This window comes from Phascolarctos cinereus, unplaced genomic scaffold, assembly GCF_003287225.1.
Source record: "Phascolarctos cinereus isolate Bilbo 61053 unplaced genomic scaffold, phaCin_HiC Scaffold_726;HRSCAF=1367, whole genome shotgun sequence".
NCBI lineage: Eukaryota > Metazoa > Chordata > Mammalia > Diprotodontia > Phascolarctidae > Phascolarctos > Phascolarctos cinereus.
The window spans coordinates 194,321,607-194,339,456 of NW_027556098.1; the positions used below are offsets into that span (position 1 = coordinate 194,321,607).

Genomic DNA, 17,850 nt, shown 5'->3' on the forward strand with positions numbered 1-17,850 from the left:
CCTTCTCCTTAACAGAGTTAACCCTTCAACCCTTATTCTCGGTCTCATTCTCCTCTGTCTCCTCTAGGAGCTGGTCCCCTCAATCATTACCTCTCTCCAAATCTTCAATCTCTCTTTATTCACTAACTCCTTCCATGTTATCTACAATGCTCATGTCCCTCTCTCCTCATTCCCTTCTTTAAAAAACCATCTTTTTACCCTGCCATCCTCTCAAGCTTTCATCCTGTATTTCTTCTCCCTTTTATAGATAACGTCCCAGAAAGGGCAGTCTACCCTCCTTGCCTACATTTCTTCACTTTCTAATCACTTTTTTAATCTGTTGCAGCCTGACTTCTGACCCTAGCACTGGGCTGAAACATCTCTGTCCAAGGTTATCAATGCTCATTTAACTATTAAATCCAATGGCCTGTTCTGAGTCCTCATCCTTCTTTCTTTCTCTTCAGCTTCTGCCCTTGTCAACCACCCCTTCTTCCTGAACAATTCTCTCTTCCCTTGGATTCTGTGACACTAACAAACATAGAGGAAATGGCTCTGAATACTTCACATGCTGAGACCATTTGTCTTGAGCCCACAAAAGATATGAACACTTTATTGAGGGGTTTTACAGCCCATCCTTGTACCAGCACATAGGGGATCAGGACAGCTCTGACCAATGCTTCTCAGTTTCCTATGACTGATCATCATCCCTCTACCCACTAATTGAGAAAATCCCACAATGCCCTGACCTGGACTCTCTTCTACATTCTCTCCTTTGGTATACTCTCTCATCAGCTTTCACTATCATGCAGGCAACTCATCGCCTCATGTCATGATTACTGCAAAAGTTGCTGGTGGTGGGTCTGCCTGCCTCAAGTCTCTCCCTACTCCAATCTATCTGATCATGTTGCTCCCCTGCTCACTAAACTCTAGTGGCTCCCTATTGCCTCTAGAAGCAAATACAACATGCTCTGTTTGGCTTTCAAAATCCATCATAACCTAGCCCTCTACTACCTTTCCAGGCTTCTTACATCTTAATCCCTGACACATTATGCTTTGATCCAGTGTCACTGACCTCCTGACTGTTCCACAAACAAAACATTCCATCTCTTGGCTCTAGGCATTCTCTCTGGCTAACCCCCGGGCGTGAAATACTCTCCCTCCTCCATTCTTACTTCCCTGGCTTCCTTTAAGACACAACCAAAATCCCACCTTCCTCAACCCCTTTTGATTCTGGCGCCTTCCCGCTGTTAACGATTTCCTATTTACCCCATATTTAGCTTGCTTTGTCTATATTTGCTTACACGTTGTATCTCCTATTGGACTGTAAGCTCCTTGAATCTTCCTCCTTTTTGTATATGTCCAGCACTTAACACAGAGCTTGGCACATAGTAGGTGCTTAACATGCATTTATTAATGTTCAATTATCATCTCCAAGCAAATGTATACAGAACTAGCCTTAATCACTCTCCAAACTTAATTTCCTTGTGATTAATTGCCAGCTAGATATTTCTCCTAGGACGTCCCAAACTCAAATTCAACATATATATATAAAGAACTCACTGTATTAAAAAAAAAATCTCTGCTCCCAACTTTCCCATTTCTGTTGATGGCATCCATCCAGTGTCCCAGGTTCAACACTTTGGAGTCTTCTTGAACTCTTCTGTCTCTTTCAATCTCCACCTTCAATCAGTTGCCAAGTCTTACTGACTTTGTCTTTACATTATCCCTTGCATCCATCCCCATCTCCAAAGCAGAGCCTCTAACCTATGCTTCAGATTTTCATCACCTCTTGCCTGGGCCAATGCAATAGCCTCCTGATTGGCCTCCAGTCTCTCCCTTTTGCAGTCTTCCTCTCTACAGATGCCAAATTGATCATTGTAAAACACAGCTCTGACCAAGTCACCACTTCCCCATATACACACACTCAAAAAATTTAAATGGCCACCTATTTCCTCTAGAGTAAAATATAAAATCCCAAATCTAACGTTTAAAGCCCCCTACAATCTGGTTCCTACATACCTTTTCAGTCTTATTTCATATTGCTCCCATGTGCACATTCTCTATCCCAAACTGGTCAGCTAGCTGTTATGTGTACTTGACATTCTAACAGCTGCTTCCATGCCTTTGCACAAATGGTCCCTTATCCTGAAGGACTGGTCAAGATGCTACTAGGATCATGGAAAATCCCTTCTCACTATGGCTAGAATGCACTCCTTCCTCAATTCTGCCTCATAGAATTCCTAGCTTCTTTCAAAGTTACAGCTCAGGCACCAATTTCAACAGTCTTTCCTCATCCCACAAATTATTAACATTCTCTCTCTCTCTTGAAATTAATTCGTATTATTTTGTGGATAACTTGTTTTTTTTTTACTTGTATATATGCTGTATCCTCTCCTCTATTAAGCTCCTTGAAGGCAGGGGCTGTTTAATATTTAGCTCTGTATCACCAGTGCTGGGTACTATGCATTGCACATAGTAGATATTTAGATGTTTATTCAACTGAAGAGAACATGTAGTGAAATGCTAATTAAGTATATTTTATTTTCAGTATATTTAATACAAATCGTTCTGGTTATACAATTATAGTGGTCAAATTTTTGGTTAGTTTTGAGGCTTTTAAAATAGATTTTAAGATAATTTTTAAATTATCAACTTTGCAAGACTGAGTCCCTGCCCTCAAGTTACTTGTAGTCTATTTAGGAAGATGAAACATAAACATGGGAAAATTCAAATAACAGTAACAGATTTAAATAATAACAAGACAACAGGGAAAGTCGCAAAGAGAGGAGGTACATGATTAATAACCAAATGAGTGTGCCAACAGTTCGAAGGAGAGTGAGATATGGTTACATATTTGAATATGTGCTCCCACTTTGAATATGTGTTCCTCGAGAGCAGGGGCAGTCTCCCTTTTTTATTTTCTATTTCTATTTACTATTCTCTTTCTATTTTTTCTTTAAATTTACATCCATTTGTATAGTACTTAGCATAGTGCTTGGCACATAATAAATGTTTTACAAATGCCTTTTCATTCATTCATTAAGAATTTTAACATTTACAGCAAAGAACATTACGCCTTTATCAGGTCACAGTTTCTATGTCTTTAATTTACTTCAAGAAATTAGGAAGGCCAACATCTCATATGAACACATCTATTAAAATAGACCACATAATTAATGCCTATTTAAATTAGCCTTCTCAATGACTCAATGGAACTCTGAGAGCTTAAGCTAAGTGATTGTTTCAGGTATTAGGCAAAGTTCACAAGCTGGAAGAACCCTATGAAGCTGAAGGAATAATCACTGATTCTACCAATTTTCCTAAGTACGTGTTCCTTAAATATAATAATACTTATGTACTGATGCCTAATTAGGAAAGGGTGGCTAGTTTCATCCATATAGGCATTCTGATAATTTTTCCCAAATCTGCGGATTTTCAAAAGTGGTAGGAGAAACTATAAATATGGTGGGAGAAGGAATCTGAATGTGTACATTTATGACACATCTAGGTATATAACAGAAATCACTGCTAAGATTGATCAGTTAATTCAAAACCACATTAAATGAATACAGTATTGCGTTTCCCACATATTTAAAAGAAACATGTTCTGTCTAAGCCTTCTTTAGTATGAAAAAGTGAAAGTGTTCCATGGTGCCTTACTGTGAAAAAAAAAAAAGGGAGGATATAATATAGGAGTAGAAATTTAGAGTTCCCAATATGAAAATATCTATTAAAGTGATCACTGTGTGCCCTGTACTTTGCTAAGCAATGATGGAGCTACATTGAGAAATGTTACAATTCCTGTTCTTGAACAATTTAGAATCTAGTAGGGATGATGAACCACATATATAAGAAAATAAAATATAAATTAGAACACAATAAGGGTTAAGTTGGACTACAAAGTGCCAGGAAATCAGATTGTGGAGAAATCACTTTCAACTAAAATTATCAAGGAAAGACTTCATCAAAGAGGTGTTATTTGATTTGTACCTAAGCAGCTCCAGAATTGTTAAGGGTAGAATGAGGGCAAGAGAGAGGAAAGGAGGCATATTTCACTCATAAGGAACAAAGACAGATGTACAGGGTATGTTCAGGGATGGCTGACATCAGAGTGGGGGTGGGGAAGCAGTGAGAGAGAAAGCTGGAAAAGAGCTAGATTGTAGAGGAACCGTGAATAACTAGTGAGAAATATGGACTTTATTTGACAAATATTGGTTAGAGATTGGAGGTTTTGAATGGAGGATGGTGTGATCAGACCTATTTATACATTAGGAAATCCTATAGGGAATAAAGGGAACCTAGAAGATGTAAAGACCATTATCAAAGGCTACTGCATTAAATGTAGACGAAGTAAAAAGGATCTGAATTAGGAAGAGTGGAATGGGAATGGGAAGAAGGGGATGGATTCAAGAGATACTATATAGAATTGATAGGGCACAACTGGTTATTTTGAATGCAACAGGAGTAAGACACCAATAAAGATTTTAAGATTGCAAGCACCATGAATGGTTTTGCCATTGACAATGACAGTGAAGCAGGAAGAGCTGATTTAAGGAGAAAAGATGAATTTGGCTTTAAATATCTTGAGACTGAAGTGTCAGTTGAACATATAGCTAGTTGATGTCCAATAAGTAGTTGGAAATGAGAGTCTGGTGACTAGAAGAGAAATCAGGGATGGCAATAAGGCCTTCATATTAATTCACAAAGCAAAGAAATGATTGGGGCAGCTAGGTGGCAAAGTAGATAGAGCACCGGCCCTGAAGTCAGGAGGACCTGAGTTCAAATCCAGCCTCAGACCAAACACTTGACACATACTAGCTGTGTGACCCTGGGCAAGTCACTTAACCCCAATTGCCTAAAAACAAAAACAAAAAAACAAAAACAAAACAAAAAAAAGACACAAAGGGATGATAATTGAAGGTGTGTCACTAAATAAAACAGGATATATAGAAAATAAAACAGCTAAGAATAAAGCCTTGAAAAATTGCTTATTGAGATGACAGTAAGAAAGGGGGGGAGGGGAAGCTAGCAAAGGAGACAGAAAGGAAGTTAGTGAGGTAAGGAGAGAACCATAAGAATATAGGCCCTGGAAACCAAGGGAGGAAAGTGCATCAAGCAGAATGGATAATCCACACAGTCAAAAGTTAGTTCATGAATGATTTGGAATGACAATATAACACTGGATTGGGTAATCAGGAGTTCATAGGTTTGTTGTTGTTGTTCATTAGTTTCAGCCATGCCTGACTCTTCCTGACCCCATTTGGGGTTTTCTTGGCAAAGATACTGGAGTAGTTTGCCATTTCCTTCTCCAGCTCATTTTACAGATGAGGAAACGGAGGCAAATGGGGTTAAGTGACTTGCCCAGAATCAAACAACTAGTAACTGTCTAAGGTCACATTTGAACTCAGGTCTTCCTGACTCTAGGCCTGGTGCTCTATCCACTGTGCAACCTCACTGACCAACAGTTCGTGGCTGACTAAGTGAAATTTCAGTTAGACAAAAACTAGATTTCTAAAGGACAGAGAAGATAAAATATTGATTTTTTTAGGAATATATTCATTTGTTAACTATTAAGAGTCTAAAAAGCATACAGTATTTAACTAGGTAGCCACTAAAGGGTATACAAAAGAAAAATTAGATGACAAGATCATATACATAAACATATCTGTGCATATGTATGTATATATTTATGAAACAAGCAACAATTCAAAGTAATATAGGATTAAGTGCCAATAGGAGCAGTACAGATGAGGAGGGTTATAGGAATTCAGGGAAGGGGGTGTTGATTAGGAGCTAGAGGAGCCAGGATTCTAAAGGAAGGGTAGGATACGGATAGCTGGAGAGGAAAAGAAAGTTTCCAGAGGAGGCAGAGAACATTAAGTCGTGAACATTAACAGTTCAAAATAATATGATAGATTCAGGCGACAGAATAGAAGATAGTTTTGCTGAAATGAAGGTTTCATATTGGGGAGCAAAAGGTAAAATTTTAAGTTTGGGGTGTGGATTGAAAAATCAACAAAAAAAAGCAAAATGTATTAATTGTGTCACTAAGTATCACTATTAACAAGAATTTAACTTCTGATATTTGGGTTTTTTCCAACAAGACTGGAAGACATTAATTATGTTAATATTCATGTAAAGGTAGCGTTTTAGAATAAATTATACCCAAAGTAACCTTGTACACTGACTCAGAAATAATCAGCATTCCAAAACACAGCTTTAATGTGCCCTTCCCATACCTGGTAAGGTCATTTTCTCCTGTGAATTCCTTAGCATGTGTTTGTCACCTTATACTTTTATCTATCTTTGCACATATGTATCCTAGTCTCAAAAACTACATCTTATGCTCCTTGAGGGCAGGGATGATGTCTGACCTCAAAACCCTAACACACAGTAGCTAACTGTTCCTCAAATTTCTTTTTGCAATGGCACTGTGTAAGTCTTTGCCATGAGCTAAACGGACAACTCATAGGTCAGGAGAATCAAACATACCCATGTGTTTGCAAGTCTAAGTTCCATATGATTCCTGGAATATCTTTTGAGGTTCACTACAGCAGACAAACTCTCAATAAATATTTGTTAACAACTTTGAACAACTTAAGAACTCTAACCAAAGCAATGACTGATCATGATTTCAGAAGATCAATGGTCAAGTATGGGCACTGATTGAGAGGTGATGGACTCAAGATGGATAACAGACATATATTTTGGATATGGCTAATGTGTGGATTTATTTTGCTTGACTGTGCATATTTGCTACAAGGGCTTTTTTTTCTTTTTTAATAAGAGGAGCAGCAAATAAGAGGTAGGAAAAGAAAATGAATCTTTATTACTTAAAAATAACTTCAATTTTAAAAGTTTGTTAATGATGATACTATATTCTGATGCCAGTGAGCATTAGTAGCCTAAAATGGACAGTACAATGCCTGTGGTATTTTATTAAATGTGTTACTTCAAAGGAGATGAATCTCCCCTAAGCTAAAATATTTCTTTCACGTGGTGGAACTATGTATCCCTGATTATTTGCGATGCTAGTCTAAAGCATTGTATCACAATTAGCAATACTAGGAATCTTTATTGATTCTGAACTTTGGGAATGCTCTCATACAGTTTTAAACTCAAATATGACCTCCTATTCTCTTTTATGGTTGTACATCAAAAGATTTAATCAAAGTTGCCTTTCAGATATTCATCTTATTGATGGATGTTTGTGAACTTATAAGCCTGATAAAACTCACTTGTCTCCTGAGAGAACAGTCATCTGAAAGTCCTGAATGATAATTAAGTAGATAAAAGGCAGAAACAGCTAATTATTTTAAATAGTTATAAGAGTACTGTGAGTCATCCAGACTCTTTAGTGAAAAAGTCATATTGGTAAAACAATAAATCCAAAATGCTAAAAGCCTAAATCCTATATTATATATTTTCTGCTTCAATTGATTAGAGGGACAGGAATTACAAGAGAAGAAATAATTTTCTTTCTACTAAAGGTTGAAGTGGGAAGGGGAGCTGGAGAAAAAAAGAGTAGACTTCAAACCTCCCTATGGCTATAGAAACAAAAAAAAGTAACCTGATTTCAACCACTGTTGTATCTGAACAAACACAATATAACTATCAAAGTCAATTTCATAATCAGAATCTTTTATCCACACTGTAGAGCTAAATTCTTATTTGTCAGTGTTAGGATTGTGATTAAGCTTGTGCCAGAAAGGTATGGTTTGTGAAAAATCAAAAAATACAGTTTCATCCTGCCTCTTACATAATCCAAGCAGCTAGTGAACAGCAAATAAATAAATTCTTATTACAGCAGCCTGGAATATGAAGTTTTGACTCCTGTCTTCTGAGTTCCACCTTCTCCAACAAGAGGGATAGATTTTTAAAGATAGGACAACAAAAATGCTTAAAATGAATTAGTAAGAATACAAGGTATAGTATATTTTAAAGTGAAATTACATATGCTTAATTAAAACAGAACCCAAACCTATTTATCTCATACCACACAACTAACCAGAACAGATAATGAAATTTAAATAAATGCTTGTTCTAGGTAATATCCCTTTAAAAATAGTAAGTTAGTTGTTGGAACTGGTGTAAACCACATTGCCACTATTTATAACATTGTGTATGGAGGAAAATACATTTCAAGTTTCAACACAAGATGACTTGGAAGTGGTTAAAAGGCCTTCCCTATACTCTAATCCTACGTCAGGCCACAGCTATCTGAAGGAGAAGGCCTGGAGCCAGCTGGTAGTAAAGTATCTACTGCTATGCAATAATACCTTGTTGATTACGTCAACTGGTCAAAATTTCAGCAGCTATTAACAGTTTGGAAGAAAGTAAAATGTAAAGAAAGGAAAATCCTAACCAAAATGTCTAGGTTTTGATTTTTAAATTTAACTATTTTTGAGTGCTACTAAATCAGAATCTATCATTTAAAATTTATTTTTTCTATAGACACATCTCGCTATCTTCAAAGTATTTCTATCAATTTGTTGGCTTCAAACTATTCCTTGAAAGCATTATATTCTCAACAGTAATGTGTATATTTATATGTGTAATGCATTATACTCTGCAGTTAGATTTATTTTTATTCAGTAAGACAGGAATGATAATGAACTTACTAAAGCAGCACCACAAGCTATCTACTTTGATAACAGAACTGTTCCTCCAGGTTAAAAACTTAAAAAGGTATTATTGATATCCCACTAGTGGAAAAAAAAGTTATTATCATGGAAGGGCCATTTAAAAATATGTGCTATAAAAGTTGGGGATTTTCTTTTTCCTGTTTAAAGGATAATCATCTGGACTTCAATGAGACTTGGCAACTAACTGCGAATGGCGATGCAAAAGAAGGGGAGATGAACTTCATGCTGGCATGTTTATCATTCAGACTTTTACAGAAAATACATTTTAAATAGGACAGTCAACAATGCACATGACACTACCTACCTTCTTGAGTCATATTGCTGAGCTCCTGACTGCCAACAGAAGGGACACCATCAAGACAACTGGGTTCTCTACAAATTCATGTTATCCAAACTCAAATGGACACACAGTTAGCTGCACTACAGAATGTTTTCCTTTCTTGACTCTTCCTTGACTCTATCCCACTGCCCTCAGTTACTGATCCAAACCTTCTAGGATCTTCTTGTTTCCAAGCCTCACCACTCCCCAACTTACCCTCAGCAGATACTTCATCTCCTACTTTAATGAGAAAACAGAGGCCATCCATCATGAGCTCCCCTTCTCCCCCGACACTATAACTCCCTTTCATGATCTATCTATACCCTATCTCTTCTCCTTAACTCTATTCTCTGAAGAGGAAGGATTCCTTCTACTTGCCAAGGTCAATTCTTCTAACTTGTCCCCTTCAGTCTGTCTCCACCCCTCTGGGAGCCTATCCCTTTGATCATGCTCTTTTTTTTTTTTAATCTCTGATGGTCTCTTTTGTCTTCCTCCAACTATGAAATGCCCAGGTCTACTCCATCCTCTAAAAACCTTTATTTGATCCTGCCATTCCTCAAAGATATTCTACATCTCTTCTCCCTTTTATTGCCAAAATCCTAGAAATAATTGTATACTTTTTAGCCTCCACTTCCTCAACATCTATTCACTGCTTAATTCCTTGCTACCTGGCTTCTGAACCATCTACTCAACTGAGACTGTTCAAGGTTACTCTAAACCCCTGGATGATATGAAAATTCATGAAGCATTCTATATTTTTTCCACTTCTCTCTCTAGACTACATCACTTTGTGATCTCACCAGCTCCCATAGATTTAATGTTGATGATTATCATATCTACCTATCCTGCCTCAACCTCTCTGCTGACCTTCAATGTCACATCTCCAACTGCCTTTCAGACATCTTGAATTTGATGATCAGTAGACATCTTAAACTCAGCATGTCCAAAACAGTACTCATTATCTTTTCCCCTAAACTCTCCCTACGTCCTACTTACCCTATTATAACAGAGGGCATCACCACCCTCCCAGTCTATCAGACTCACAACCTAGGAGTGAGCCTGGATTCCTCATTATCTCTCACCCTGACCCCAGCCTCCACCCCATCCAATTTTTTACCAAGGCCTGCCAATTTCAATTCTGTAACATCTCTTGGGAGCTCTTCTTTCTTCTGACATTACTACCACTTTAGTGCAAGCCTTTATCACACCTCAAATCTGAATTATTGCACTAGCCTGCTGGTGGGACTGCCTCCCCTCAAGTCTCTTCTCACTCCAATCACCCCCCATTCAAGTATCAAAGTGATTTTCCCAAGGTGAAGGTCCAATCATGTCACCCCTCTACTCAATAAACTCCAATGGCTCCCAAATGCCTCCAAGATCAAATACAAAATGCTCTGTTTGGCATTAAGCTCTTCATAACCTAATCCCCTCCTCAACCTTTCCAATCTTCTCAAGCCTTATTCCTTTAACTCATACTCTTTGATCCAGTGATACTGGTTTCCTGGCTATTCCTCAATCAAGACACTCCATCTTCAGCTATGAGTTTTCTCTCTGGCCATCCTTCAAGCCTGGAATGCTCTCCCTCCTCCACTCTGACTATTGACCTTCCTAGCTTCAAGTCCCAAATAAAACCCCACCTTCTATGGGAAGCCTTTGCCAGCCTTTCTTAATTCTAATGTCTTCCCTATGTTAATTATTTCCTAGTTATCCTGTGTATAGCTTACTTTGCATACATTTGTCTGCATGCTTTCTTCTATTAGATTACAAGCTCCTTGAGGGCAGGGACGGTCTTTTGACTATTTTTGTATCCCCAGTGCTTATTTCAGTGCCTGACACACAATAGTAGCTTAATAAATGTTTACTGATCTCATGACCTCTTAATTGTAAAATTCAATGGTGTCTTCCCACTCCTAATTCTCCATGACAAAGTTTCAGCTTTTGATAGCAATGACCAACTCCTTTCAGAATACTTCCTCTTCCCTTGACTTCAGGATCATGGTTTCTGATTTCACTTCTCTTATAAAGTTTTTTTCCCTCTTCAACATCCTCTAAAGTATATCAGATTGTAGCTTTTAGAGATGGAAGGGATTTTGGAGACCATTTTTATACAGGGGAAAATTGAAGCCAAGAACAGTGATATTCCCAACATCCCAAATCTGGGACAGGACATAGAGCTACTTTGTAGACTATATGCCCTTTGAGGTCAGAGACTTTCATTTTTGTTGCTGAATAGATTTACAAAAGCTATTTAACTACTACACAGAGGGTCTCCAACTTAAACACAGTCATGAAATTTCAAGATTGGTTTCTTTTTTTTTTGCCTTGTTTAAAACACTAATTTCACTTTTTATAAATTGTTTCAGTTCTACCTCATAAGTTTTCCCTATTCTTATATTCTCAGACCAATCATAGTTCTTTGAGTCACTAAGGAAACACAATGATCCGCCAGCCCTTGGTGTAAGATTCTAACAGCTCTCCTCAAAACTGCCCAAACTTCAATACAGTAGTCATTTTAGTGGGGCAGTGTATAGAGTACTGGGCCTGGAGTCAGGTAGATCTGAGTGCAGATCCAGTCTTCAGACACTTCATAGCTTATTTAGCCTCTGTCTGCCTCAGTTTCCTCAACTGTAAAAAATAGGAACACTAATAGCATCTACCTTCCAAGGTTGTTATGAGAATCAAATGAGATAACATTTGAAAAGAAGCATTTAGCATAATGCCTGGCATATAGTAGGTGCTTTACAAATGCCTATTCCCTTTCCTCCCTTCCCTAGATTTAGCCCACAGAATTTTCTTCATCTAGTTTCTCCGCTTCCTGCCTCCTGCCCTATGAAAAACATCTCCTCTTTAGTCCTGCTGGATTGAAAATACTTCCTTTAACGCATAATCCAAACATCATGTATGCTATGGGTAATGGCAAATTAATTTTCCAGGAGAATCTTAAGTTTTCTATGACTCAATTGGCCAAAAATAGAACTGTGTTGATTTCTCAGAGCTGACTGGGCAGTTACTTAGCAACAGGGCTTCCTGAATCCTACTTTCATAACCTGAAATACAATTAGAACTTTTAAATGAATGACATGCTGGATGGCAGATTAAAGTTTTCCAAATGTCTCTTTCTTAAATTAATGTAACAATAATATATCACTTTCAAAATGTTCTGCCACAGCCGAATTTGAATAATTCTTATTTATTTTTTTAAATGAGGCAATTGGGGTTAAGTGACTTGCCCTGAGTCACACAGCTAGGAAGTATTATGCATCTAAGGCCGGATTTGAACTCAGGTCCTGCTGGTGCTCTATCCTAGCTGCCCCAACTTTGAATAATTCTAAAAAAAAATATGTATATAAGCATGTCTTTGTGAGTATGCACACAAATGTGATCATGCCTGTGCATGCACATACACAGGTTCTTTCCCCCTTCAACTTCCGAAAAAGCTGATTTGCCTCATGCTAAGGCCAAATGGAAATACTATGATTTGTCTTTTAAGAGCGTCTTTTCTTAATATATTTTACATAACAAAGCACATAATTGTGGCCTTGTTCACACAGCTAGCTATTTCTCTGTTATGTTACTAACACAAACTAGCAACTGAAGTAAAAAAAGATTGCTCCAATTTTTTAAGCAACACGGTACCTTGTCTCCCTTTACTGGCAGTGGCTTCAACCTCTAAGACAATTACAGAGGACAGAACCACCAAGTGATGTCGCTCCACTGAAAGGAATTCTTTCTGTGCTGATATATACTGTACTGATGTCTAGCTAATACCACAAAAGCATCCTGGGTGAAAACAGGCGAGTCCCACACAAGCTACAAGTAACCACCAGAAAAGGAAAAAGCCAGGTGTCTAAGAACAGTAGCTGACATTTACACAGTGCTTTTAAAATTTGCAAAAGAGCTTTACATACAGTATCTCATTTGGTCCTCCCAAAAACTTGGTGGGATAGCAACTATAAGTATTATTTTCTTCCTTTTACTGATGAGGAAACTGAGGCTCAGAGAGACTACGTGACCTGCCCAGGGCCACATAGTGCCTAAGAAGGATTTGAACTCATATTACTAACTCCCCATCCAACATTCTACCCATTATGTCCCACTGCCTCCTAAGAATGTCAAATCTTGTTTTTTTTCTTAATATCTGTAATTTCTAGAACCTACTCTAATCTCTTTGGTTTCTACCCCACCTACATTTACTGTTTTCCACCCTAATGATATTCTGGATTGTTTAAGTACCATAAATCCTTAAATACTCATGATAATCAGGGAAAGAGATAAGCGAAAAACACCAGTTTGATATAAAGTGAATTCATTGAAATAGATCAAACCGCTTATTTATACATATATACAACAAACTAAACTTATTACTAATCTTGTATACATTTATGCTTTTCATGCTCTTAATAAATGTTGATACCAACTTCATTGTATCTTGGTACTCCCATCAAAAAAAAAAAGAAGAAAAAAAGTAAAACTTGGATGAGCCCACTAGAAGTTTCAGTATGCCATGTAATTGGAAATTTGACTGTACAGAAGTGCATAAATATGTTATATAGAGTATACATTTAGTAATAAGGACTGTAATCTGTCTTGAAGGAATGTAATTTCATCTGTTTGGGAACTCCCACTAGAGAAACTCCTTCCACTGATACAGATCAATAACTCCCTGGTAACTTAGAGTCTAAGGGTTACCTAAGGGAGAATAAGAGGTTAAGTGATTTGCTCTTGGACATTCTCCTAGAAGGAATGAGAGGAGAAATTGAACACAGGGCTTCCTGACTCCATGGTCAGCCCTCAAGTCATGACACCATGCCTCTGATGTAACCTATAAATGCATATAAAGGTTATGTAAAACAAAACTATGCATGGAAGCTTTACTGTACCTGAACAAGCAGTGGGACCAAACAGACAAACACGAAACAGAAATGAATAAGTGAAGAGAACATATAAATAACATTAATTAACACATGCACACTGAAGTTAAGGTCTGTTAGTGGAAAGAGACAGGAGGTGGAGGGAGGCTTTAAAGTAGGAGGAGGGGGAATGGAAGTTCCTGAACAGTAAAGAAACTGGAAGATCAACTTCTCAATAAATAAGCCTATGTCCTGTTGGTGTTTGTCTTTGAATTCATCTTCTTGTCCTTGTGTTTGTGTAGTAAATACCTCAGCTTACACACACCATTTGAAAAGAAATACTTGTTGAAAATATGTTCAATGGTCTAACTACATCATAGAAATATGAACTTTCCCCCTCCCATTCTCCCAAAGCTTCCTACATCGCATTCATTAGTGATGCTCCTCCTCTTCCTTATGTTCCTTTAATACCTACTGATAAACACAAGCCACTTTCTGACTTAAAATGTCCTTGATTCTCAACTAGTGACCACCATCCTAAGCTCATAAATGTCAAGGATGCCCTATATAAAGATAAGATTGATGATGTGTATGTTCATATGTAGCTGGCTAGGCATCATCCTCCCTTGGCATAGAAATGTACTATAAGAATAGCATCACACTATAATAGACAACTCTGTCATGTAAATATTTATCTTGTAACTGGCTGGTCAATTTATTAGCCAACTGTATGTATCTAGATCCTCTTTATGTTCATTTGTATCACTGCTGTCAGATTTTCACAGAAGAATCCTAAGAAGTTCGAGCTTAAAGGGCTCTCTGAGGTCATCTTGTCAGAGGCATCACAGAGAACCCTGGATTTGTCAACAGAAGACCTGAGTTCCAATGTCCACCCTACAAGTTACTACCTGGGCTGCCAAGGGCAAGTCACTGTATATCTCTCTAGGCCTCAAATTCTTCTTTAAAATGGTCAAATAATTATATATCCTCCAGATGGCCCATTCTAACTCTTCAAAGACTGATTTTAACAAATCCCCTAATGATTTGAGGAAACTGAGGTCTGAGGTGGTTAAATGACTTGCCTAAGGCCACATAGCTAATTACCAACAGAAATACCAGATGAGAACTCAGGTCTCTAAATTCCAGGTCCAGTATTCTTTTCTAGGGCAACAGACCATAGAGAAAGACCACATCTACCCATATTGTTCTGCCTATCACTTGTCATAAATGGTATCAATATGAAAAAGATGTCTGATAATTTTTTATGATAACTTAGAAAAACCAGTAGGATGTCAGGAAGGAAGTAAAAGCAAGTAAAGAATTATTCACTGTTCTGAATTTAAGGGCAAATTGTTCACCTTTGTTCCAGAGTGTAGACCTAGTGGGATAAGGTATGCCAAAGGAATCTGCAGAGCTTAGACACACACTTAGACACACACACACATACACGCACACACACACCCCTATTGGCTGCACATTATTCCCTTTCCTATACTCTATGGGTCACCTAGCCCGTCCTTGCCGATCTTCACAAAGTACACTCCATCTCAGTACCTTTGCACTAGCTGATCCCAATACCTGAAATACAACCCTGTCCTCCCCTTCCAACTTGTAGAATTCCTTACTTCCTTCAAGGCTCAATTCAAATTCCATATTCTACATGCAGATTTCGACTCCCTCCAAAAACTACTTTGGAATTTATTTTGTATTTGTTCTGTGCCTAGATGACTGTACATATTTGAATATATTTAATTCCCTTATCCTCCCCTACCTTTTTAGAAAGTGAGTTCCTTGGGGGTACTTGCTGTTCCATTTTTCCCCCTTTGCTCCCCAGCACAGAGAAATCATTTAATAAATGCTTATTGATGATTAGTTAATTTTGGTTGCTTCTTACTGCACAGATGCTACGGAGGATTTCCATCTACCTCCAAGCACTGTGTTGTATAGTCAGGCTGGCCCTGCTTTTTGAGTCTGTTGCCTGCACTGAAATATGGAAAGTTCCTCGCGGAGAATGTCGGGAATAATTCTTTGCGTGCGTGTATGTAGCTAGTGAAAAAATGAGATGTCAATTTCTCCCTCCTACAATGGAAATGGGCATATCTTAGTCATTGTGCCTGTCTAGTGGGAAGATGGAAAAAGTTCCTGTATGTCTCCTACGGAGAACGTCTATACCTAACTCTGCTGCCAGATATTTGTTATCAGGAGTGAGGGTGGGACCTTCAGAAAAGAGGAGCCTAAGGACATTCGTCTCTCTCCTCCCCAGAAACAGCAGCAGCCTAAACAGTAGGAGAAACAACAGTAGACTGATTCCGAAGCCCCTTTGTTTTCTCAAAGCTCAGGTTACGTTTGCGGAAGTCCTGCCCTGCGCCTCTCTGGGTAGGGTTGGCAGCCTTGCCAAGGCACACAAAAACAAACAACAAACCCACCTCCAAAGAACCACGGAATAAAGGGAGGGGGGGAGCAAGCAAGCAAGGGTGACGGAGACAGTAGACACGCACACAAGATGCATGAGAATTACTAACCTCCCTAGAGGGCCCCGGGCAAACCATACCTCCTCCCCCACAGTCTCCCCCCCCAGTCCCACTCCACTTGGAACGAGTGGGGGGGGGCGGCCGATTCTCTCGGAGAGGGAGGTAGTGAGGGGGTGCTTTAGGCACCGCGGACGCCCCCGGCTCGTAACGCCGGGCAGGCGAGCGTGGTTGGGGGTTAGGGGATGGGCCGGAGATTGCAATGTACCGCACCGACGTGCGGCTGCAGCGAACGCTCCCATCCGCGGTCCGGGACTGACGGGCTGTCGCCCCGGAGCCTGGGCCAACTCACCTGGCTGGAGGCGGCGGCTCTCAGCTCCGGGAGGCGCTCGGAACTCCTTCCCCAGGGCGGCGGCCGCTGTCGGCAGGTGCGGAGCCGCTGCAGGAAGCCGGGAGAGGTGGAAAAGCGGCGGGGGCCGTCGGGGCAGCTAGCACCATTTCTGGGTCCCGGCCACTCTGCCGTCTCTTCTTGGGGGAGGGGGGAGGTGGCAGCGGGAGGCAGGGATGCTGGAGGGGGGGGATAGGCGCCCCCGAGAGGCGGTGGAGGCAGCGAGCGAGCGCCGAGCTCACCCAGCCCCGGCCGCGACCTCCTTCTTTCTCCTCCTCCTCTTCCTCCTCCTTCTCCTCCCAGGGCGGGCAGGCAGCCGCACGCTACCGGCTGGACCCGTTTCAGAGCTCAGCAAGGAGGACCCGGCGCCAGGTGCAACGCTCCGCCTCCCGCGGCTGCTGCTGCGCGGCTGGGGCGGATGCTGCCTCCCGCCCTTCTTCCTCGCACAAGCCCCTCGGGAACCCTTGCGCTCTGTCAGGCTCCCGGGGAGGCGGCCAGGGCACGGGCGGGGTTATTTTCCATCTTCCGCGCATGGCCCAGCGCTGAGCGTCCCTAATGAAGGAGCTGCCCCTGCCTTCCCTCTGGGAGGACCTGGCAGGCCAGAGTGGCCGTGGATGGATGGAAATGGTGTTGGCTCCATTTGGAGAAGGGGAGGGGGATAGGGTGGGTCGAGAAGGAAGACGTCTTAAACTTCACACAACCATAGCTCTACAACCCCCTTGTTTTACAGATGAAGAAACTGAGGCCCAAAGGTGGGAAGTGCCTTACTCAACATTACACAGCTTTCTGTAAGTAGCAGACCTGTAAGTAGCAGATCTTCACACTCCGAGTCAGTCATCAATCAGTAAACATTTCTTAAGCACTTACTATGTGCCCAGCACTGTGCTGAGAGCTGGGAATACAAAAAGACAAAAGAGATCTCTGCTGACATCTCTGATGTCCGGTAGACATTTTAAACCCATCATGAACTCCGCACTCACTATTCTACTGTAGACTCCTTTCCAAAACTGAATTCATTATCCTTACCCCAGTCTCTGCCTTCAAGGGGCTTACAATCTAATGGGGGAGACAACCTGCAAACAAATATGTACAAAGTTAAGTTATGTAAGATGATAAATAGAAAATAATGGAGGGAGGGCACTAGAATTAAGAGAGGTTGGGAAAGGCCTCATGTGAGAGATGGGATTTTAGTTGGGACTTC

The 17,850-nt window shown here is 40.0% G+C and overlaps 1 protein-coding gene across 2 annotated transcripts in view; it reads right to left on the reverse strand.

The window, feature by feature from the left end:
* The window catches only part of MFSD6 (major facilitator superfamily domain containing 6), a 93,824-nt gene extending 77,120 nt beyond the window's left edge, over positions 1-16,704 (reverse strand). For both annotated transcript variants that reach the window (XM_020993594.2, XM_020993595.2), the window contains exon 1: positions 16,614-16,704. The gene's annotated coding sequence lies outside the window, so the exon portion shown is untranslated. The remainder of the gene's footprint in view (positions 1-16,613) is intronic.
* Between the last annotated feature and the right edge of the window lie 1,146 nt (positions 16,705-17,850).